At 35.4% G+C, this 24,828-nt stretch overlaps 1 non-coding gene and 1 pseudogene across 1 annotated transcript; both read left to right on the forward strand.

The window, feature by feature from the left end:
* Window positions 1–24,828, forward strand: part of LOC125998923 (Y-box-binding protein 2-like) — a 234,823-nt pseudogene that overhangs the window by 158,781 nt on the left and 51,214 nt on the right.
* Window positions 13,717–13,823, forward strand: LOC126000176 (U6 spliceosomal RNA). The gene has a single exon (XR_007492538.1). It is a non-coding gene; the product is annotated as a U6 spliceosomal RNA (small nuclear RNA).

Here is a 24,828-nt window from a genome sequence, read left to right on the forward strand (position 1 = left end):
AAGTCAAGCTCTCACTGTTTGCAGATGACATGATACTCTACTTAGAAAACCCTAAAGACTCTATCAAAAAGCTTCTAGAAACATTAGACTCATATAGCAAGGTGGCAGGCTACAAAATTAACACACAAAAATCAATGGCCTTTCTATACACCAATAGTAATAAGGAAGAAATGGACATTAAGAAAACAACCCCATTCACAATAGTGCCACACAAACTCAAATATCTTGGAATCAACTTGACTAAAAATGTGAAGGACCTATACAAAGAAAACTGTCTATGTGATTTTCAACCTGTATAATTCTACTATTTGGGCATGCTAAAATGTTTTTCCCTCCAGTTCCATATGTATGGATTTTCTCATCTTCTGAAAGAGTTCTTCTTTGAGTTGGTTGAATTGTTCATCTATAGATTTCTAAATTTCACAGGCTAGCGACTCCTTGATTCCATTGCTAAACAATTAAGTATTAATTTAAATCCTTATCTATCAGGTTCAGACATTTGGGTGGTCTTAAAAATTTGCTAAGATTTCTCTCCATATCTCCCACTGCAGGTACCTTCCTTAGATTCCCCATTGATCTTTGGAGTTGGTGGTTTGGAATGCTGGAGTATCAGGGTGTTTAAGAAAGTAATCTATTGAATTGTTTATATGAAAGGTGGCTAGAGCTATATCTTCTTTAGAGGTTATTTTTCTAAACTAGTAAGATTGTCTAATTATGATAAAATATTGCATACTAGTTCATTGTTTTTTTAAGCTGTTTTCTTCTGTATATTTCTTTCTTTTTCCTTTCTTTCTTTCTTTCTTTCTTTCTTTCTTTCTTTCTTTCTTTCTTTCTTTCTTTCTTTCTTTCTTTCTTTCTTTCTTTCTTTCTTTCTTTCTTTCTTTCTTTCTTTCTTTCTTTCTTTCTTTCTTCTTTCTTTCTTCTTTCTTTCTTTCTTTCTTTCTTTCTTTCTTTCTTTCTTTCTTTCTTTCTTTCTTTCTTTCTTTCTTTCTTTCTTTCTTTCTTTCTTTCTTTCTTTCTTTCTTTCTTTCTTTCTTTCTTTCTTTCTTTCTTTCTTTCTTTCTTTCTTTCTTTCTTTCTTTCTTTCTTTCTTTCTTTCTTTCTTTATTTATTTCTTTCTTTCTTTCTTTCTTTCTTTCTTTCTTTCTTTCTTTCTTTCTTTCTTTCTTTCTTTCTTTCTTTCTTTCTTTCTTTCTTTCTTTCTTTCTTTCTTTCTTTCTTTCGTTCTTTCTTTCTTTCTTTCTTTCTTTCTTTCTTTCTTTCTTTCTTTCTTTCTTTCTTTCTTTCTTTCTTTCTTTCTTTCTTTCTTCCTTTTCAGATTTACAGCAGAAAATTAACAAAGAGAAAATAATGTTTTCAAAATTTCCATGTCAATTGTATCAGGAAGAATAATGGAATAAAAGACATACAAAAATTTCTCTTCCATAAAAGCAGTAAAAATAGAAAATTATTAGCATTAGTATCTTGAGAATTGGAAGCAAATCAGTTTTGCAGCAATCTGGGAGCACTTATTCAAGAAAAAGTAATATTTATAATAAAAAAGTGATTCTTGAGAATTTTAATTAACTCCATTCCTACTCCTTAGCTTAATACTATCTTTGATCAGCATCCTTGAATCCTAAAGTTGCCTGTAACTTCAATATCATGGAGTTTTTTGTTATATTTTCCTCAAAATATTGGGATTGAAGTCTGATTAGACTTTTGTGAATGATATTAAAAAGGGAGTATTTATGTATGAAATACTGATAGTAACAGTACTGTTAAACCTCAGTGCCTTATTTTTATTAATAATTACTTTATTAAAGCATCATGGCTACAAAATTGTTCATGATTGAGTTTCAGTCACAAATTGTACACCACCCTTCACCAGTGCACTTTTCCTGCCACCAGTGTTCCCAGTATCCCTCCCACCCATCTATCCCATTTGTCTCTGGGGCAGGCATTTTGTCCCCCCCTTTCCTTTTTGAGACTGTGGTTTATACTATTGTTAATGAAGATCTTATGCATGTCACTTTAACCCCAGTCAGCAGGCAATTCTTGTCCAAAGTGATCAGTTTTAACTATCATTGTCACAGTGGTCCCTTTTCTACCCTAACTGCACTCTCTCGCTCCTTGTGACAAACTTCCTACTATGGATTGGTTCTCCTGACCCTCATCTCTATTGTCTCTGGATATTATTACCATACTATCTTACTTTCTTATATCCTTCAAATGAGTGAGATTATTCTATGTCTATCCCTCTGCATAAAATTTCCATATCTATTGATGTAAACTTTAAAAGTACCCGTTAGGAAGTTAGGGGAGAGGGGAGGGAAACTGGGAAAATGGGGGGGGGTTTGGCAATGGTGGTGGAATTGATGTTGGAACATTATATGCCTGAAACTTAATAATAAATTACTTTTGGAAATTGTGATACTTTAATAAAAACATTAAAAATGTTAAAAAAAAAGTAGCTGTGAATGAGCCAAAGAGAACAAAGAATAAAGCACTGTGTTCCATTCAGTCAAAGTGGTTTTATCTCTGGCACCACACATAGTCCCCTAAACACCCTCTTGTGTAAAGTTAGGAGAAATTCCCAGCACTGGTGGTGTCTCTCCCTCCCCACAGTTTTTTTTTTAAATTAAACCTTGAAATATAACACAGCAGTCTATCTGTGAAATTAGAGTAAAAAATCTATAACCTAGAAACTATTAGATAGGAAAAAAGAATGGATAACTTCAGTGTCTCATTCCAGAGTAAATTTTGATCATTAGTGGACTTATCTGGTGGTTCCCTGAAAGACTCTTTACAAGACTTATTTTCACTTAATTGAAAATATATTGCATATAAACAATATAATTATTTCAGTAAATTCAAAAAGAAAAAATATAATGTTCCAATATTTTATAACTGAAACTCAACCACAAAAATTTTATATTTGTATATCTGATACTTTACAGCCATCAGGAAAAATGAAATCATGAAATTTTCCTATACATGAATGGACATGGAAACTATTATGCTAAGTGAAATAAGTTTGAGGGAGAGAGATAGACACAGAATAGTCTCACTCATCTATGGGATTTAAGAAAAATAAAAGACGTTATTGTAATAACACAGAGAGACCATAGAGATAAGGGCTGGAAGGGCCGGCCATGATATGAACCTGACCACAAAGAGTGGAGGGTGCAGTAATAGACATAACTACACTAACAACTATCATAACAATGGTACTGAGTGAGAGAAGTAGTATGCCTGTCTGGAATACAGGCATGTGTTGGGGGTGTAGGGAGATAGGGGGCATTGGTGTTGGGAATGTTGCACTGGTGAAGGGGGTACTCTATTTTTTATAACTGAAACCCAACTACAAACATGTTTTTAATCATGGTGCTTAAATAAAGATATTAAAAGATGTATTTACATGTTTATATAGTTATATATAGAATAATATATCTCTAGAAGGTAATACAGAATTAATATTTAGTACCTTTCAAAAGGAAAAGAATTCCTATAGAATAATGACAGAATAGAGTTCAGAAACATACTGAAACATATAAAGTAAATTAATTTGAGGCAAAGCAAATTCAAATAGAGAAAATATTTTTTCAACAAATGGTGCTAAAAAAACTAGACATCTATATACAAAAATATAAAATTAGCCTAGAACTAAACCTCACACTTTACATAAAAATTAACTCAACCTAGATCATTAATCTTAATATTAATAAACATTATTAGAGGAAAGCAAAGAAAAATCTTATGTTTTGTAAAATAAGTCTAATTGGGTCTTGACAATGTGTTCAGGTACAACAAAAGTGGGATCCACACAAGAAAAAATGTCTTAATTAAGTAGAATTTTGTCAAAAATCTCTGTAAAAGTTACTTTAAGAGAATCAAAATATAAGTCTCTTAGTAGGACCAAATTGCTGTAAGCTACATCATTAAAATGTATGCTTCTAGTCTATAAAAATTAGTTTTATAGATCAGCATTCAATTAATTTTTCATTTTAATTGAGGTACTGTGGTTTGCAATCTATTAATTATACTTTTTGTGCATAAGTTTTTCCAGCACCACATCAGAGTATCTACTTCCCTCCATCAGTTTCCAAAGGGCCCCTCAGCCAATCTTCCCTGCCATGTAAGCTCAGTTCTGCAGATATTATCTTTAGGCGTTGGCTATTTGTTGTTCCTTTACTGTGTTTCTTTATATCCCACATACAAGTTTTTTTTTAAATTGAAGTAATGGTAACACCAATGCACATATAGTGATTAAAGAGAAACTAAAATTCAACAAAATTGTAAATCAAAGAGAAGTCGATAAAAAACATTTTTCCAAAAATATTCTTTTGTAATTATAGAAATGAAATATTAATAAAATAATTTTATGAAATACATTTTGAAAGTCTGCGTGAAGCCTTTTGACTATCTCCAAATGAAAGCTCATTGGGCAAGGAGTCATACAGCTGTAATCAAATCTCAGATACATGCATTTATTTTTTTAGCTGAAATTACCCAGTTTCTCTCAAAGTATATATTTATATATCTTGGGAGGTCTTTTTTGTTTGTTTTTCTTTTGGGCCACATCCAGCAGTGTTTATGAGTTACTTCTGGTTCTGTGCACAAAAATTTCTCCTTGCTGGGTTGAGGTTCAATATAGGATGCTGGGACTCAAACCTGGGCCAGCGGATTATAAGCTAAGTGTCCTACTCCCTGTGTTATCACACTGGCCCCTATCTTGAGAAGTCTTTTATATAAGCCTGATTATTTTCATTTTTTGAGTGTAGCAGGTATAGTCCAGGGTGTGGGAATGAGAATGATCTCACAGTGCAGAAACAATTCCTATTGCTTATTTTAAGGTTTATCCTTGACCTCTAGCGTACCTGGTATCCTTTAAGTCCTGATGCTTTAAAAAAAAACTTAAAAGTTACCTGACTCTTTACATTAAATGTTTCCAGAGCTAAAAATACTAGTTTCTTTTGCAAATGCTTGCAGTGAGAGTGCGAACCTCAGATAATATTTAGTTCATACGTAGACATTCAGCCAATCTCTTGTGTCAGTTCTCAGTTTCACACCTACCTTCTGGTGCCTTTCATAGATTTCACAGTACAGAATAGTTGCACGATATAAAACATTCTCTTCTATAAGCACTTAATTTTGTAGTTTTCTCCTAAGGAAAAGATCAAACCAAACCAAAAGCCTCTGGAATCTAGAGCACTAAAATTGCCAAAGAGTGAATGGATGAAAGGTAAGGGTGTAGGAGTTCCTGTGGAGTGTGGTGGTGGATTATTGAACTCTTATTGGTAGGTGTTGTATGACAACATTCATCTGAAAAGGTGTAAAATTGTGCTTCTAAAACACAAATAGGGGTGTAAACCAACTATCTAAATTTAAAAAATTAAATTATAATAAAAAGAGTTGTAGCTTTCTCATTTTCATTTTACTTGTAAGAATTATTGAAATATATCACATACTTATGGCTTCTCTTCTGATCATTTTAGTCCTTACAAGTTTATTAATTTTCTGTAATACTGGGAATTCATAAAAGGGAAAGGATATGCCAATTCAGCATTTTTAACAAGGTATATATAAATATATGCTTTTTCCATATTCAATATGATCCTCTGTAGATTCTGATTTACTTTTTGGACTTTGAGGACCATTGTTTTGTTATCTTGAGAATTACTATAGGGATTTAGGTTTCTATATTAGATACAGCTCTCTTAGTTCAAGTATGCTATTTACAAACTTTTGGAAGAGAGTAAAATCACTTAAATTTTATGAGCCTCATTTGCTTCATGTTTATAGTGTGAGTGATAATTATCATACAGTTTCAAATAGATGCTACAGGTTTAATTGATCTGTGTAAACCTTTACACACTGATCTGTCCAATAAAATTTCAAAAATTATACAATATTGTCTTTCCTTGCAAGTCGTCAATAATATTTTATCTATGCTTCTGCTGGTAAGGATAACAGTTTGTTTGAGGTATGGTTAAATTTTATAGGCATTGAGTATATCAAGATCTGACTTCTCAGATTATATATGTTGACCAATGAGTGGATAATTAAATATTATATATAAACATGATGGAAATTTCTTATCATATAAAAATATGAAAGTTTTTATTTTACTATAACTTGGATAAAACTAGAGTGTCATGCTAAGTGAAGTGTATAAGAAAGATAAATCTCATTCAGATGCAGAATATAAATACAGAAAGCAACAACCAACAGCATTGGCCAATAGGCAATGACCAATGAAATAAAACCCTGAGATATTTTAATGGAACTTTGTGCCAACCAGGTGATTTAAAAGGGACCTACAATACAATTGTTTGGGGAATTCAGTGTCCCAACATCAATCCCACCAACAGTGTGACCTTCTCTCCACCAGAGTCCCCAGTTTCCCACCTACCACCTAAACTTGCCCCTTAGCAGGCACAAATTTCCATCTGATATTTTTTATTAAAAAAGGCAAATGGAAAATTTCAAAATAATAGCTCAATAAAAGTCGATTGTGATCACTGTTATTTCTTAAAATGGTGTTACTAAATTCATGGTCTGAGGATTTACTGATCTGGTTGGTACTATTTGAGCCTTCTGTGTTATTGTTTACACTCATTGAGCTTGGTGATTTGCTATGTAACTTTCCCACCAGATTTGTTTTCCTCCTACTGGGTTGACAGTACTATGAAATTTGCAGGTGTCATTGGAATGATTTGGTGGATTGATGAGGTTCAGCTGTGGACCTGGGCCGTTTCTATGTCAGAGTATATTGGGTGAAGCTAGAGGCTGCTGGACATTCAGGCAGAAAAGGGAATCAGTCTGTTCCCAATTCAAGACTGCCCCATAGTTTTCACCCGAGACCGATCTACCAGGAACAATTTAGTAGCATCATGTTCTTTTTTGAGATTAGTTGTGAAGCTCCCTGTTCATGTTCCTCAGGATAAAATAGTCCAAATGAGGTAGAGAAATGAGGAAAAGCAATTTAGAAACAGTGTGATAGTGCTGTAATAAGAGGCATATTGCTGTGATTAAATAACTGTTTAATGTCCATCTCCTTCATAATAAGTGTGAAGACCTCATCAGTCTTTCTCATCATTCTTGTCCTAGTGCCTATCAGCATTCAAAAAACATATGATCAACTCAATTAAAATTTTGTTATTGAGTGATGCACCATGAAAACCTTTCCTTGAAAATGTTATACAGGAAAAGTTGTAATTGAATGTTTTTCTTTTACTATTGATGGACAAATAGTAAAATAAGAACTGAAGGAAACATTTCACAAAGAGTAAACCAAGAACAATTGGAAATACATTCTAGTTCAATGACTTTTCTGGATGTCATCTATGTGTCAAGGCATGTGTTTTTATATGTAGGATATAGAGATGAATGAATTTTGCCCTTGAGGAAATTTGCCTTTGAGGAAGTTCAAGTATCTGTATGGAGACACAAGAGTGACAGTAAGTTACTGTACAATGTAAGGGTCATAAAAAGTCCCATATCAGATAAAATTCTAAACTCAGGGTTAGGCTAATATCATTAAAGGTAAGTCTGAAGATATTTCCTGTTTTTCTGTAATAAGATTAAATAGGAAAACAGTTGTTCAAAGAATATATTATTTTTTCAGAATTTGTGGATATCTCTTTAATATTAATGGCAATAGAAAGAAAATGGAATGAAAAAATATCTAAATTAGCTGTCATTATATAAGAAACAGTCATTTAGTGGTTAAGTGATATTTCTTAAGTTCTTTGGGTAGTCATTTTATGAAGATAATCAAAAGCACACAATGAATGCTAGTTCATACCAGCATTATTTACTTTGTATAAATTCACAATAACAGGGAAATTTGTTCATGAAAATAAAATATCATTTAAAGAATTGGGAGCAATTTTCATCTTTATTCTTGCATGCCACTTCAAGTTAAGAAACAAACAAAAATCTGTTTATTACTTTATTGGAGGAAGTAGGGACTGAGTTGATAAAGAATGCTTACATCAGTAGGAAAAATAAATAACTATGGCTTAGAAGTCGCCACTCTATCCAATCAAGAAGTTAAAAACCAAACCAACTTTAAAAACCAGGAACTCTTTTTAAATCTGTCAGTGACATCAAAATTAGAGAGACAAGTTTCTCAGTTAATTTGAAGGGGAAAGTTTGGGCCAAACGTAGCAGTGTTCTGGGCTTGGCCCTGGCTCTACTTTCAGTGATAACTCCAAACAGGGCTCAGGGTACCATATGTGGTTCTGGAAATCTAAGCCGGCTTGGCTAAATGCAAGGCAAGTGCTCTACCATTGCACTATCTCTCCAGCCCCCAAATGACCCAGTTTTATGAAGTAGAAAACATTCAAGAGAAACCTGTAAAGTTTGCTGGAGAAAAAAACAAGCAGCCCCTACCTCCACCAGGAGAAGGACCAGTTAGACGTGAAGACATCATAAGGAAGTAATAAGAATGGCCACTAAAATCCACCAGACCTGTTTGGAGAGGAGGTGAACCTTTTAAAACTAAGGGGGCCAGAGCGATAGTTCAGTGAATAGGGTGTTTGCCTTGCATGGAGCTCAGCCGGGTTTGATCTGTTGCATTCCATCTGGTCCCCTGAGCCTGCCAGGAGTAACCCCTGAAAGCTGCAGGGTGTGGCCCAGTACCCCGAAATAAACAAATAAATAAATAAACAAATAAAGTTGAGTAAGGTCCCTTCAACACATACCTATTCCTTTTCTATCCTCCAGATGCAAACTTTATAATTCTACTGTAGGCTGCCTCTGGGGAAACTGTCAGAACTCGCCTAAAAGTGCCCTCCCCAATAAAGACTGCAGTTGATCAAATCTATCTCTTCCTCTGCTTCTTTTATCCTGCCACCTTTCAAAACACTAAGAAAGGTGCTGTGCTGGAGTGGGTCAAAGTCAAGTTATCAACAGAGTCTGTTTCTGACGAGGACACTCTTCCTGCCTTCCTATCAGATACTCACTTGGCAAAGAGATAGTGAGTTCTGGTCTAGATAGTGAGTTTTGGTATTTAGAGATGCCATCATAGAAGCCTCACTTTCATTACCTCATCTAAATTTAATTATCTCTCAATTGTCCCACCTTCAAATATCTTCATTTGGGGGTAGTAGACCTTCAACATAAATTTTGGTAGCACACAGCCATAAGTACAGTAATAAATGTTATCTTCTCTACAAAACTAGTAAAAAAAAACAACACACTTAAAAGCAAAAAGCAAATCAAACCACAATTTGAAGTTATTTAACAAGTTATAAGAACAAGAATAATGAATTACTGGAATTATTGGATACAGCAGAATCTATCAGAAATATAGATAATATGAAAATACAAATGGGTGTGTAAGCATAGCAATATGTGAAAGCATAGGAATGGGAATTCTAAGGAAAAATAGAAGAACCCTAAGATAAAAAGACCAAAGAAAGAAAGGAAACCTTTGATGCTCTCATTAGTAGACAAAGAACAGCTGAGAGAATGTTTTTGGTACTGAGGATATAATAAAAGACACATCCCCAAATCAAAAAACAAAGATAAAATACTTAAAAATAAGAATAGAATAGCCAGGAACTGGAAAAAGTAACAGAGTGATTGAATTGAAGGTTTGGGGTTATATTTTATGGAAAGAAACTGGTCAAACTGGACATTTAGGAGATATTTAAATTTTATCTGAAGAACTGCTATAATATTTTTGGTTGAATAAAGCTGTGAAAAAGTCTTAAATGTTGAGAAATATAGATCCATCAAAGTTAAACTGACCCCTATGTACTTTATTTTCTGAGCAAAATTTGAATGGTAGTTTTTTTTTGGGGGGGAACATGAGGGGGTGCTCAGGCATTACTCCTGGTGGGCTTGAAATACCTTTTGGGATGCCAGGATTGAACCTGGGTTGTCATGCAAAGTAAACATCCTACCTAATATACTATAAGTCTGGCCCCCAGAGAATGGGATTTTTATTTTAATATCTTCTTCTATTTCATTATTTGCATATAGGAATGCCATGGACTTTTGCATGTTGATGTTGTAGACTGCCACTTTAGTCTACAAGCCTATTGTTTCTAGGAACTTTTTTCTCCTGTAGGTTATTTAGGATTTTCTAAATGTAAGACCATGTCTTTCTCAGATAGAGAAAGCTTGATTGCTTAATTTCTTATATATATATATATGTTTCCTTGCCTAATTTCTATGGCAAGTATTTTAAATATGTATTGAATAGAAGAGGTGAGAGAGAAAGAGAGGAGAGGAAAGACTTTTATTTTTTCCTGTTGAGAATAATAATTGCCATGGGCTTATGGTAAGTGGTTCTGACTGTATTGAGGAAAATTTCTTCAATTATTATTATTATTATTATTGATTTTTGGGTTACACCTGGCAGGCTCGAGGGACCATAAGAAACTCTGGGATTCAAACCTATGACCTTCTGCATGTAAGGCAAATGCCTTACCTCCATGTTATCTTTCCGGCCCCAGAAAGTTTCTTCAATTATTTTTGAGGGTTTTTTTTTATCATGAATGGCTCTAGGATCTTGTCAAATGCTGTTTCTTGTTAAATGCTTTCTTAGTATCTATTGAATTTTTGGTGAGGGTTGTTTGCATGAAACACTGTCATCTAATCTTTGACTTTTAGTCTGCTCCCTTACTGTCCAACTCGTTTCTTATAGGCATCAGAAAGTTGAATTCATTTTTAAATTCATCCTGCCACTCTGTCTCTTAATTGGTGCATTTAGGCCATGGGCATTGAGTGAAATTTTTATTATAGATATTTTTTTGTGATTGTTCTGTAGACGTTTGGGGTGTTTGTGAGATTTGTCTTGTTGTCTTGTAAAAAATCTCCTTCAGTTTTATAAAATTTGTTTCAACTATATAATGTTCCTGAGCTGTTGTTTATCTGTGAAGCCTTTTATTGCTCCTCCAAATATGAATTAAAGCCTACCTGGGTAAATTACTCTTGATGAAATATTAATTTTATCGATCTTTTAAACTATATCCCAACATTATTTTGGGGGCAACAAGGTATTATTTAATAAATCTGCGGTAAATCTAAGACACTCCTTTTTATGTGATTTTCTTCCTTGATCTTGCTGCTTTCTGTATTCTGTCTTTGTCTATGGCATTTGTCATTCTGATTAGGATGTATTTTGGAGACTTTTTACTTGGGCCTCTTGAATATTGGTGAATGAGGTCTTCAACTCTTGAAACTTCTTATTGACCATTTCTTTGACTAGTGTATCTTTCAGAAATATCCTTCCTACAAGTCTGAAACCCCAAAGCTTTCTATATTTTCATCTTGAATTCATTCCAAAGTTTTCCTATTTTCTGTCCATTTATTTTGAGATATTTTTCCATGTTCTAATTTTGTCTGAATGTCTTTATATATTTCATCTTAGAGCTTACCATTTTTTTTGTTTTGGGGCCACATCCGGTGATGCCCAGGGACCACTCCTTGCTATATGCTCAAAAATCGCTCCTGGCCCCGGGGACCATATGGAATACTGGGGGATCGAACTGCGGTCCTTCCTAGGTCAGCCAATGCAAGGCACACACCCTACCTCTGTGTCAATGCTCCAGCCACAGAACTCACCAGTTTTGTCTTCAGATGCTGCTATTCTACTGCAGAGGCTTTCCAGCGAGTAATTTTTTTAAATTCCATCTCCAAATTTTTAAATTTATCCCCATCATTAAGCTATGTGCTATTGGGAATTGTGATTGGTAAAATGTGATTAATAATAATATTAATGAGTACATAGGGCAATTATTTCATTTTTTATTAAAAAAGAGAAAATAAGGTGTAACGAGGTTAAAATGTTGCACCTCTTCTTACATCGCATTATTGAGAATTGAAAATAAAACTAGAAGCCCGGTGTTCTTTTCTTCAGTTCAGTGTTCTTTCCATATGCCCTATGGCCTTTCTAGTTCCCTTTCATGGTCCTCTGAAAGCTTTCAACCTGTTCAGTGAATACGACAATGGCAAAGAATAATGGGAAAATGATAGGAGCCAGGAGTGGCTTACTCTTGCATATCAGTTACAGATTGTTGTAATGTGTAATGCTTGGTAGGTTCATTTTTCATGGCAATTTGCTAACTTATTTTTTTGAGTTACAGTAATTCAATTAGGGGTGCATCCCTAGGGAGACAGTGCACTTTCTGACAGTCAGCTTTTGCCACCTTCACCTTGGTAGACCAAAGATTTTAATAGTAGTCTAATTCTCGGAATCAAAATGCTGTTTCATACAAAACCCTGTAGTTTTATTTCTTGTTTAACTGAAAACAAGGCTCTAGTTTCCCTAAACTGTGAAAATGAGTTGGACTATCTGAAAATAAAACAATGTTAAAAATATAATTTCTGTCCTTATGACTGATTCTAAATCATATTAAATACATAACTTATATAATGTCTAAGAGTTGTCTTCCTCTACCAGTATTACCTTCTCTGTTGAAATCAATGTTAGAAGTGAAAGAGCAGATGAGGTAAGAAGGGAGATGCAGGCACAGTAATTAGCACTTAGGATTTAATAATTTAATAATCAATATTGCATCTCTTTTGTGTTATGAATTTGGGGAAGTTCTTAGCTTCTCTGAATGATTTTCTTTAATTGAAAAACACCGGTGCTTTTAGTTTTAGTATGAATAGGCTGTAAAAACTAAATGAGAAATTAAAGAGCCAATAAAGAAATTTTGGAGCCAGTAAAAGCAAAAATAAATTATCCAAAGGGTAGGAAAATGGCAGAAAAGTATCAGGTGAGAAGAAAGTGAACAGGGATATTAGAATAAAAGATGACAAATAGGGGTTGGAACGGTGGTACAAGCGGTAGGGCATTTGCCTTGCACACGCTAACCTAGGACGAACCACAGTTCGATCCACAGCATTCCGTATGGTCCTTCTAAGTGCATAGCCAGGAGTAACTCCTGAGCATCACCGAGTGTGCCCCCAAAACCAAGAAAAAGTGACAAATAGTTTCACAGACAAGAGAAAAAAAATACAGACAAACACATTTAGATTTGGCTAGAAATAGTCCACTATAATTGGACTTTCATGGCTATGAGGAGATAGTGATATTTCATAGTTGTGTGGAGATAGTGACTAGATGACAAATAAACAAGATAGTGAGATTTCCTTTTCTTCAAGCCACTAATGGTAAGAACATCTGAGAGGAAAGCTTCTTGGTGCTCTGATGACCATATATTGGGGAGGATGACTTGTTCTTTTCCATTCTCTTCAAAGATTCTGTCTCCTTATCTAAAGAAGATATAACTATCATTGATTTAATTGACTTTGAGGGTGTCAAAGAGCATAAGGCCTATAAAATTCCTGGCCTATAGGATGAAATTACTTGATAAATGCTAGTTACTATTATTGTATAATTACTATATTCTAGAGCTGTAGGACAAGTCATTGAGAAATGTCTCAAGTTGTAAGTGACCTAAGATGTGAAATTATGGAAACAGGGGCCAAGGGGACTCATGTGTATTGGTGAGTTAAGGAAGGACAGAATTTAATAATTAAAAAAAACCTACAGGGCGACCAATAATGAAATCAGGAGACCCAAGCTAGAATAACCAAATTTAAAAAGGTGTCTGTTGTCATGACAGACTGGGGAAGAGGAGATATGGGATGGACACTGGGAAGATTGGTGGAGGAGGATTGCATTTCATTGGTAGTGCTAAAAATTTATGTCTAAAAAATCTCTGAGTAACTTTGTAAATCACAATGTCTTAAATAAAAGTACTTAATTAAGTGCTCGCTTCAGCAGCACATATACTAAAATTGGAACAATACAGAGAAGATTAGCATGGCCCCTGTACAGGGATGACATGCAAATTTGTGAAGCATTCCATATTTTTAAAAAAAGAAAAAAAATTAAAAAGTGTGGATGCAGGATTTTGGTAAAAAAAAAACCTGCCAACTTCTGTGCTATTGGACATATTGTAAGGAATAAGACAATGCACTTACCTTGTGAGTCTTCTGAACTACTTGAGACAAGCATAATATCAAGAAATCTGTGATGAGTGTTAGATAGGTGACAGAGGTTGTGGTACACCTAAATTTTTCAAGGAGTGTTGGGTTACACCTTATTTTACCTAAAACAAAGATCATCCTGGTTCCTTTTTTATGTTTGTTTTCAATTTAGATTTACCCCCAAACCAGAGATAGTCTTACTTGTAAATCTGGGTGGGACTAGCTCAAGATTACTTGAGCTATCTGTTTTATAGACACACCCAGGGATAGTCTCTGTACTAAAAAATGGCAGTTCTGGCCAGCAGCTTGCTCTTCATATGAGGTAGAAGACTGCCGGACTACATTTGTTTCACCCTCAGCTTGATTTGGATTACTTCATGCGTGATCCTGATTCAGACTCATTCACTTGGGATTGGAGATATGGTTCGTGGGGCGATTTTATAACCAGTGCCTGAACAGGGACCTGAGAGTCAGAGAAAACCCCAATGATGGTGAGTGACTTGATCCTCAGGTGGATTACCATCATGACTGTCCCCTTGAGCTGGACTGAATGTGTTGTGCCTTTTACTAGAACATCAGTGAATGATTTCATGTTGCTCTGGTCCACCTATATGCATTTCTCACTTGAGACTGTATGTTCCAGGCTCCCTAGAGATTCTCCTGCATACATGCCACAAGAGAAGAGTGCCATCTCAGTGGTGATGAATTATTGATCTAAAGTCCTTCCCAGGGCTGATAATTTATTGTTGGCTACTGGCATTAAACCAGAAAGACCACCATCTCCCAAGCATGATGAGCCACATACCTTCTCTGCAGACTCAAGAGTCTGAAAATGGCTCAACCAGAAATACCACTATGCCCCAAGCACTGAGTTAGGTAGACTAGCCGGTGCTAGCAATCCAAGTCCTGGGCACTATCAAATGGTTCAATGTCCGGAATGGTTCTGGATTTATCGACAGAAATGATACCAAAGAAGATGTTTTTGTTCACTGAACAGCTATGAAGAGAAACAATCCCAGGAAGTTTCTATGTAGCATTGGTGACGGGGAGACTAGTGTTTGATGTCGTGAAAGATTAGAGGGGACCAAACGCTGTTAATGTATCCAGACCTGGTGGAATGCCAGTAAAAGGTAACAAATGTGCTACCAATAGAAATAGGTTCTGTGGATACATCCACTGGCCTCACTCAGCTGCCCCACCACCTATGGTGGCGGCGGCCCCCTCAGGTGGGACAGAAGCAGGCACCGAAGGGGAAAGAGATGACGACTTTGGGCAGCATCCAAGAAGCAGATGTCTACCATCTTTCTCCTACCAGAAGTGCTATTTGTGAGGACCGTGTACACTTAACCTGCAGCAACTTATTCAAGAGACCCAACAACCTAACACAGAAGGTGAAGATGAAGGAGATGGAGGATACAAGCCCAGCTGAAGAACAGTTGAGAAGCTGCTTTCAGAACTTGCTGCACTTGGTTTGCTGCACCTGGGTTATCTCCAAAAAATAACTTTCCTTTAGGCTAATCTCTTGACCCTATTTGCATCAGTCACTATATTGCTGATTAAATATGTGTTCTACTCGAATTAGATTTTAGAAATACTGTTTTGTTCTATGCCCCATTGCAAACAGAAAATTTTGGATCAAATTCTAATGATTTAATATTAGTTTGAATAGTTCCAGGGAAATCATAATGTTGTTAGATTTTTAATGGTTTTGAGCTATCCTAGTGAAATTTTTTCAATTATTATGATGTTTAATGTATATATTAGTTAGCAACTTATTCTCAAAGTTATGTCTGCAAAAATATTCTAATATCTTTGTCCAAAGTAGTAGATGAAAAAGGAGCTTGAATGCTATAGACTTATTACCATGCTCAGTATAAGAATGTTTTATCAAAAATATTTTCAAACTGTATATATCTTCAGAAATGTTCTTGTGATTTTGTTTAACAAAGTCTATGAGAAGGAACGTGGAGGTTCTAGACTAGCACTTACAGTGGTCAGTGTAAGAATGTTTAAAAAAATTGAATTAAGCGTATCTGCAGAAAGGTTCTAATGTTTATGCTCAGAGACATCTATGAAAAGGTATTGTGAGATGTCGAAGACAAAGATATGGAAAAAGCTGATTATTTTGAGGATGATGTATACAGTTTAAAGACTGATGTTATTCAGCCAATTTTTAATGTGCCTATGCAAAATAACAACTGCTTTTGTAAGTTCTGATCTGGGGTTTCTGCCTCTTGCAGAGCACAATAGAACATGACTTATGTACTCCTCTCAATTTTTTGAATAAAGAAGGGTCAGCTGTTAGAGGTAGAAGACTGCCAGATTACATGTGTTTCACCCTCAGCCTAGTTTGGATTATTTTATGCATGACCCTGATTCAGACTTGTTCACCTGAGGTTGGTGATACAGCACTTGGGGTGATTTTACAAAGGAGTTTAGTAAAAAAGCTAAGCTTTTCTTTTGCTCTCCCTTCCCCTTCAAGTCTTAACTCCTCTCTTTCCTCAATTCCACCATAATCTATGGAAGAGAAACTCTGGATTTATTCAGTGTAATGTTATTATGTCTATGGGCATCTATTAGGGTAAGATGTAGATCCATAATTTTAGGAATTTCTTTGTTGGTTGATAATGTTAACTAAATTTTAAAAAAATATCCAGATATGACTCAACCTGATTAATTTTTAAATGAATAGATTCTAATGTGGTTGCTTTGAGCACACTCTCTGAAACTTTCAGTGACTAAAATCACTATAATAACAGTATGAAGACTTTCATAGCAAAGCATTAGAGAAATTCCATTTTCTGTCAGCAAACACAATTTAAGTACTTAAAAGCTAAGCTCTTTAAGATTCATTGCCTTCAAGGGAGCAATTAGGAAGGGATTTTAATGAATACGCATGGTCTCTGCCAGAAGAAAAGCTAAGTTAGTTAGTAGTAGAACAGATTTTGGATTTAATTCAATATCACTTAGACATCTTCTTGGAATACAGTGCAATTATACAAATCCTGAACGTGTGTACTGATTATAACACGCTGTATTCATCTCATTAACAACACCCTTGTCACTCAGTTGGACCAGAAAAATACTGAGAAGAATATCGTTGGTGTTTCCATGACTATTAAACAGTTAACTAATCACTTTTCAAGAAAACTAGCTACTTCCCCACCCCTACACCAGATTGATTGATAAATGTACCATGATCTGATGAATTCTGATAATTTGAAATAATCAAATTTAGCAGCATCATGACATTGGTGCATGACCACTTTTAGTTTTATAAATTGTTTGTTGTTGTCTGGAAATTGGGTAGCCCATATCTTAAAGCTCTTAGCTCCACTTTTTCAAAATCCACATAGAAAAAAGTTTCATAGTTAATTATTTCTGGGCATCCCAGAGGCTTACTTGCTGAGAGAGCAAAAATTCTCAGTTTGGATATTTTGAGTTTGAAGGTCAAGATACTTATTCAGAATAATACCTAGGAAGGCACTGCAGTAGGTAGGGAGAGCCTTCAAGCCACAACTGTGATCTGATACCTGTGTGTAGAGAAGTGGAAGGGATTGGATTGGATATGAAAAGTCTCAGACAGTGTGCATTTATGGGAAAGTCTTGGTCAGCCCAAATGGTAAATGATATACTGAAGGCTTCAACAACTACCATGAAAAAGGTCCACAGGGGGCAAAACTGGTCATGCTCTAACATCCAAAGCCTTCACCCCACCATTCTCTGTCCCTGGCAGAGAGCAGTCTGGGAGGAACTCAACCTGGGATCAATGCATTAAATGTCTGAGGAATCACGACAGTGGCACTAAGCTAACCTGCAAGATAAGCCACTGTTCATGGCAGGAGCTCATCTTTGTTCACTTCTGCTGGAGAATATTCTAGATGACACTTAGTGTTAATGTTAACATCTAGGATGTTAGCATTGATGGTTTCAGATGGTATTGACGGTTTCAGATGATGGGCTTGCAAAAGATATTCCAGTGTCTTTAATGCTCTTTGGAACACTAAAATTCCAAACGATGTTGGGCAAGTCAAATTTTACATAGTAAAAATTCTCTTACAGTCAGTTTTCTTTCATGTTGAATTTTTCATAGCAATTTTACAAGTGGTAATTATAAAGTAACTGAAATTGTTGAGTTTAAAACAGGTTTTTAACAACTTCAGGCATATGGAATTTGTTATAATGTATCATGTAGCAATTTTTAACTGTAAACATTAAAAGATAATCCAGTTGGCTAAATGTAGCTAAGTTTGTAAAGGGCTTTTTCTTAATTATGAAAATGTCAAGTCTGATTAATATGAAGAAGGTTATTCATAAGCACATTGTTTGTAAGGCTTTAATATTCAGAATGGCTTTTTCTGTATTCCTACAAATCATGAGACACAAGTTTATTTTTTCTCATAGTTAATTAATGGGAAGTGTATATTCATTAATCAGTATAAAGGCATTTCCTGATTTATCAATTATTTTCTTCAAAACAGCCCTAGATGATACTGTTTTGATGCCCAATTCATTGAAATGAAAACTGAGTGGCAGTTTAAGTGCATGAACTAGATTTTTCTCTTAAATTATGGAGAGTACCAGGATCTCAGCATCTTGAGATTGCTTTCCAAATGCTATACTACAGTGGCTCTCATTATTTATTCAGGAAAGCACTCTTAATTTGAGAGAAAAGAGTATAGATTTTTTTTGTTCTTGTTTTTGGCCACAATGGCAGTTCTCGGCTTACTCCTGGCTCTACACTCAGGGATCACTCCTGGCAGAGCTTGGGAGACCATAAAGGGAGACAGTGATCAATTACAGTCATGTCAGTCTTATTTAAGGCAAATGCTCTGCCTGCTGTACTAGCTCACTGGCTCCAAAAAAGAATGAATTTGATAGTATCTATGATAATTTGTATCTTAAAATGCTCATTTATGCTGCTTCATTGTTGATTTTAATTAGACTCATCTGTTCACTAAAATGAGCAAATTAAGCCCTGGCCAACTTCCCTAAATTGTACACAAAGTTTTTTCATGTACGGGAAATTTGCTAGGGAGAAGCACTATGATTCAATAAAATTTAAAGAGAAAAATTTTGCTTACTTTACTTGGGTCTTTTGATTGCAACTGCTTGGAGATTTTGTTGTTATGAAATTGCTATGAATTTCGAGTTTGCATTTTGGTTAGACAGCACATTTGGCATAATTTTGATTGTGTTAAATTTGCCGAGGTCTATAATATGGCACAAGATATGATTTATCTTGGTATTTGATCAATAGAATGTTGAAAAAAGTGTATTATTATGCTATTGAGTGTTCCTTAACTGTTGATTAGATCCTGTTTGTTGATGATATTAATTTCTCCAAAGCCATGCTGACAGAACTAGATGTTCTCTTGGCTCTTGAAAAGGCATTTTGAATTCTCCAACCATCTCATATATTTAAAATTTTAGTTATATCAATTTCAAAATATATTTTGCAACTTTGTTTTTTATAACTGCTGTGTCTGGTTTGTGGATTGACCCTTTTGCATTTTATAACACTCCTTTTATATATTGTGACATTCTTTGGTTTCAAATCTATCTTGTCCGACATTAACACTTTTGCTTTCCTTTACATGATATATTTTCCACTTTACATATATTTTTATTGAAGTGCCATAGTTTGTAATAGTATTGAAATAACTATTTCATACTTTAGTGCTGCAAAGCCAATCCTCAAGATCCCTTCATCCTTTACCTAGGGTTCCTTCCCCTCGTTACCCCGGGGTCTTCAGTTCTCAGTTCTGTTAATCTTGGTCTTAGAGATTGTTTACAATGATGTGCCTAAACACTTTTTTTGTTTATTTATTTTCTGCATTTGAATAATTTCGCTATCAATCTGTCTATATTATTTTTTTGCTGACAAGTATAATTTTATTTATAAAATGACTACAACTAGGCAAAAAATAGCCAAGTCTTTGATAGTAAAAGCAGTTATTTTTAAAACCAGAAAAACTTAGTCCTATGCTAAGCTCTACCCTGGCCAAAGGATCTCTCTCTTTTACTTTTTAGTAAGTTTTCCTTTTTCTAAAAACAAAAAAAATCCAGAGGTCCATTGTCTCGATACAGTTATAGAGAGGTATGTTGAATTTGTGAAAATCTACCGTGCTATGTAACAAAGGTGTGGCACTATTCAGTACGTAAAATATAACTTATTTTAAGAATCTGTCCTAGATTTAGGTATTATTATCCTGCTCCTGAAATGAATGCACTGTTCATTTTACAGGACTTACTGGTCTCTGCTTCTGGTTTCTTTTTCGTTTGTTTATTTGTTTTTGGTTCACACTCAGTGATTCTTAGGTGCTGCTCCTGGCTCTGCACTCAGGAATCACTCCTGGTGGGCTGAGGGACCATATGGGATGCTGGGAATTGAGTCTTGGTTGGCTATCACTCTGGGCCATCCTCTTCAATAATGCTCAAAATACTTAAAGTCAGGGCCAGAGAGATAGAATAATGGCAAGGCGGTTGCCTTGCATGAAGAAGGACGGTGGTTCAAATCCCAGCATCCCATGTGGTCCCCGGAGCCCGCCAGGGGCGATTTCTGAGCATGGAGCCAGGAGTAACCCCTGAGCACTGCCGGGTGTGAGCCCCCCCCCAAAATACTTAAAGTTAATTGGCCAGATGAGTTTTTGCATTTTTACAGCTCTCTTGTACCCTTCCTATGTTTCTCATACAGAATAAAGCCTTCAATCTCTAAGCAGAATGGTCAAAGTCCTATCTATGGCCACTCTACCGTCCACACCTCTCTATTATTCCTTATGAACCTGCTATATCCATGCTAAATACTAAACAGACAATACTGTCTCCATTCACTCATATTTCTTTGTCTTTATCTGTTTTCATCATCTATTACTTATACCTTAAACTTGGTACATAACCAAATAGTATTCCCTGATATCTCTTATAATGTATATTTTGTGATGGATGTCTTCTCTTGTTCATCTATGTACAATAAAATGCATGAAGTAAATGTTCAGAGAGGTTTTACAGTCCATACACATGTGTATATGTATATATAATCTAAGTATATACACATATAACCATCTCCATCAAAATTCTGAGTATTTCATGACTTTAGGACATTTCCTTCCTTCCCTGTCTATATTATTTTTAAGTAATTTTTAAAAGAAATAACATATAGCTGGGGCTGGAGCAGTGGCATAGCGGTAGTGCTTTTGCCTTGTGCATGGGTCCCCCAAGCCAGAAGCAATTTCTGAGCGCATATACAGGAGTGGCCCCTTGGTGTCACGGGTATGCCCTCCCCCCAACTAGCATATAGTTGGGTCATGCTTTTAAATAACTCTGCCAACTCATGTCTCTTAACTGGTGTATTTAGAGCATAGCATCTTCACTGTAATAATATTGTAGGGAGTAAATGCATCTTTTTGTTTGTATTGCCTTTCATATTGTTCTTTTAAAAGTGAGGTAGCATTAATGCACTCTATAAGTTTCATCAGAAAACAAGTATGTGTATAATCTATAGTTAGTTCACTACTAAAAGTATAATTGGTCTTTATTCTTTATCATACAATTATTCCCATTGTCATCATCTACCCACCCTTTCATCTATCCATTTTGGTAACCACTAATTTGTTTTGTAGAACAAATTCAAATTGTTTTCTTTAGTTTATTGCTTTGCCAGTTTTCTCTATATATAATTTGTAAGTGATATCATGTAGGGTTTATCTTTATTCATTTGGCTTCTTTCACCACATTTAATATTGCAAAAATGTGGCTGTGTGACAACTTCATTTCTGTTTAATACTGTCATGACTGTAGGAACAGAACAATTTAGAATCCAATATGTATCTAAAGTCACTTAATGTTCAGAAACAAAAGAAGTAGCAGAATGGCTAACTAACAGCAAGAATTTACTAAACTCATGATGACTTAATGATTTTATTGAAGATACAAAACTTTTCACAGATTTGCTTGTTGCTGTACTCTTTTGCATTCTTCCCTTTTTCTTGCTTTCTTTTTTTTTTAACAATTCCTCTTCCACTTACCTGGAAACAAATGCATTATGATCAATATGTCAACTGTGATATCTTCTCTTTAAAAAAAGTAAATTAAATTTGAAAAAGAAATAGACTCACTTATGCTACATAGATAAATATAGAGTTAAAGTGAAGGAATGGAAACTCATACTTTTTTAATAACTTATTTATTTTTTTAAATTTTTTTCTCTTTATTTGAATATCTTGATTACATAAATGACTGTGATAAGGTTTCAGTCATATAAAGAACAACTCTCTTCACCAGTGCAACATTCCCGCCACCAATGTCCCAAATCTCCCTCCATCCCACCCCACCCCCACCTGTACTCCAGACAGGCTTTCCAGTTCCCTCATTCATTCACTTGATTATGGTAGTTCTCAGTGTAGTTATTTCTATAACTGTGCTCACCACTCTTTGTGGTGAGCTTCATGGAGTGAGCTGGTGTTCCAGCCCTCCTCTCATTGTCTCTGAGGATAGTTACAAAAATGACTTTTATTTTTCTTAAAACCCATAGATGAGTGAGATTATTCTGCGTCTCTCTCTCTCCTTCTGACTTATTACACTGAGCATAATAGATTCCATGTATATCCATGTATAGGAAAATTTCATGACTTCATCTCTCCTGACGGCTGCATAATATTCCATTGTGTATATATACCACAGTTTCTTTAGCCATTTGTCTGGTGAAGGGCATCTTGGTTGTTTCCAGAGCCTGGCTATTGTGAATAGTGCTGCAATAAATATAGGTGTGAGGAAGGGGTTTTCGTATTGTATTCTTGTGTTCCTAGGGTATATCCCTAGGAGTGGAATAGCTGGGTCGAATGGGAGCTCAATTTCCAGATTTTGAAGGAACCTCCATATCGCTTTCCATAGAGGCTGTACTATATGGCATTCCCACCAGCAGTGGATAAGAGTTCCTTTCTCTCCACATTCCCGCCAGCACTGATTGTTCTCATTCTTTGTGATGTGCGCCAATCTCTGTGGTGTGAGGTGGTATCTCATCTTTGTTTTGATTTGCATCTCTCTGATGATTAGTGACGAGGAACATTTTTTCATGTGTCATTTGGCCATTTGTATTTCTTTTTTATCAAAGTGTCTGTTCATTTCTTCTCCCCATTTTTTGTGGGGATTAGATGGGTTTTTTTGTAAAGTTCTGTCAGTGCCCTGTATGTTTTGGATATTAGCACCTTATCTGAAGGATGTTGGGTGAATAGTTTCTCCCACTCAGTGGGTGACTCTTGTATCCTGGGCACTATTTCTTTTGAGGTACAGAAGCTTCTCAGTTTAATGTATTCCCATCTGTTAATCTCTGCTTCCACTTGTTTGGAAAGTGCAGTTTCCTCCTTGAAGATACCTTTAGTCTCAATGTCATGGAGTGTTTTACCGACATGTTGTTCTATATACCTTATGGTATCTAGTCTGATATCAAGGTCTTTAATCCATTTGGATTTTACCTTCGTACATGATGTTAACTGGGGGTCTATATTCGCTTTTTTGCAAGTGGCTAACCAGTTCTGCCAGCACCACTTGTTGAAGAGATTTTCCCTGCTCCACTTAGGATTTCTTGCTCCTTTGTCAAAAATTAGGTAATTGTATGCCTGGGGAATGTTCTCTGAGAAGTCAAGCCTTTTCTACTGATCTGAGGGTCTGTCTTTATTCCAATACCATGCTGTTTTAATAACTATTGCTTTGTAGTACAGTTTAAAGTTGGGGAAAGTAATGCCTCCCATTTTCCTTTTCCCTAAGAGTGCTTTAGCTATTCGAGGATGTTTATTGTTCCAAATGAACTTCATAAGTGTTTGATCCACTTCTTTGAAGAATGTCATGGGTATTTTTAAGGGGATCTCATTAAACCTGTATAATGCTTTGGGGAGTATTGCCATTTTAATGATGTTAATCCTGCCAATCCATGAGCAGGGTAAGTGTTTCCATTTCCGTGTGTCCTCTCTTATTTCTTGGAGCAGGGCTTTATAGTTTTCTTTGTATAAGTCCTTCATGTCTTTGGTCAAGTTGACTCCAAGATATTTGAGTTTGTGTGGCACTATTGTGAATGGGATTGCCTTCCTGACTTCCATCTCTTCCCTATTATTATTGGTGTATAAAAAGGCCATTGATTTCTGTAGGTTGATTTTGTAGCCTGCCACCTTGCTATATGAATCTATTGTTTCTAGAAGCTTTTTGGTAGAGTCTTTAGGGTTTTCTAAGTAGAGTATCATGTCATCTGCAAACAATGAGAGCTTGACTTTGTCCTTTCCTATCTGAATTCCCTTGATATCTTTTTCTTGCCTGATCGCTATAGCAAGAACTTCCAGTACTATATTGAAGAGGAGTGGTGAGAGAGTACAGCCTTGTCTTGTACCCAAATTTAGAGGAAAGGCTTTTAGTTTTTCTCCATTGAGGATAATATTTGCCATTGGCTTGTGGTAGATGGCTTCAACTAGATTGAGAAAGGTTCCTTCCACATTCTCAATTTGCTGAGAGTTTTGAACAAGAATGGGTGTTGGACCTTATCAAATGTTTTCTCTGCATCTATTGATATGATCATGTGATTTTTATTTTTCTTGTTGTTGATGTTGTGTATGATGTTAATAGATTTACGGATGTTAAACCATCCTTGCATTCCTGGGATGAAGCCTACTTGGTCATAGTGTATGATCTTCTTGATGATGCATTGGATCCTATTTGCCAGGATTTTGTTGAAGATCTTTGCATCAGCATTCATCAGGGATATTGGTCTGTAATTTTCTTTTTTGGCAACGTTTCTGTCTGGTTTTGGTATCAAGGTGATGTTGGCTTCATAAAAGCTGTTTGGGAGTGTTCCCTTTTTTTCAATTTCATGGAAGAGTCTGGCTAGGATTGGTAGTAGCTCCT

Source organism: Suncus etruscus, chromosome X (assembly GCF_024139225.1).
Source record: "Suncus etruscus isolate mSunEtr1 chromosome X, mSunEtr1.pri.cur, whole genome shotgun sequence".
In the NCBI taxonomy this organism is placed as follows: Eukaryota; Metazoa; Chordata; class Mammalia; order Eulipotyphla; family Soricidae; genus Suncus; species Suncus etruscus.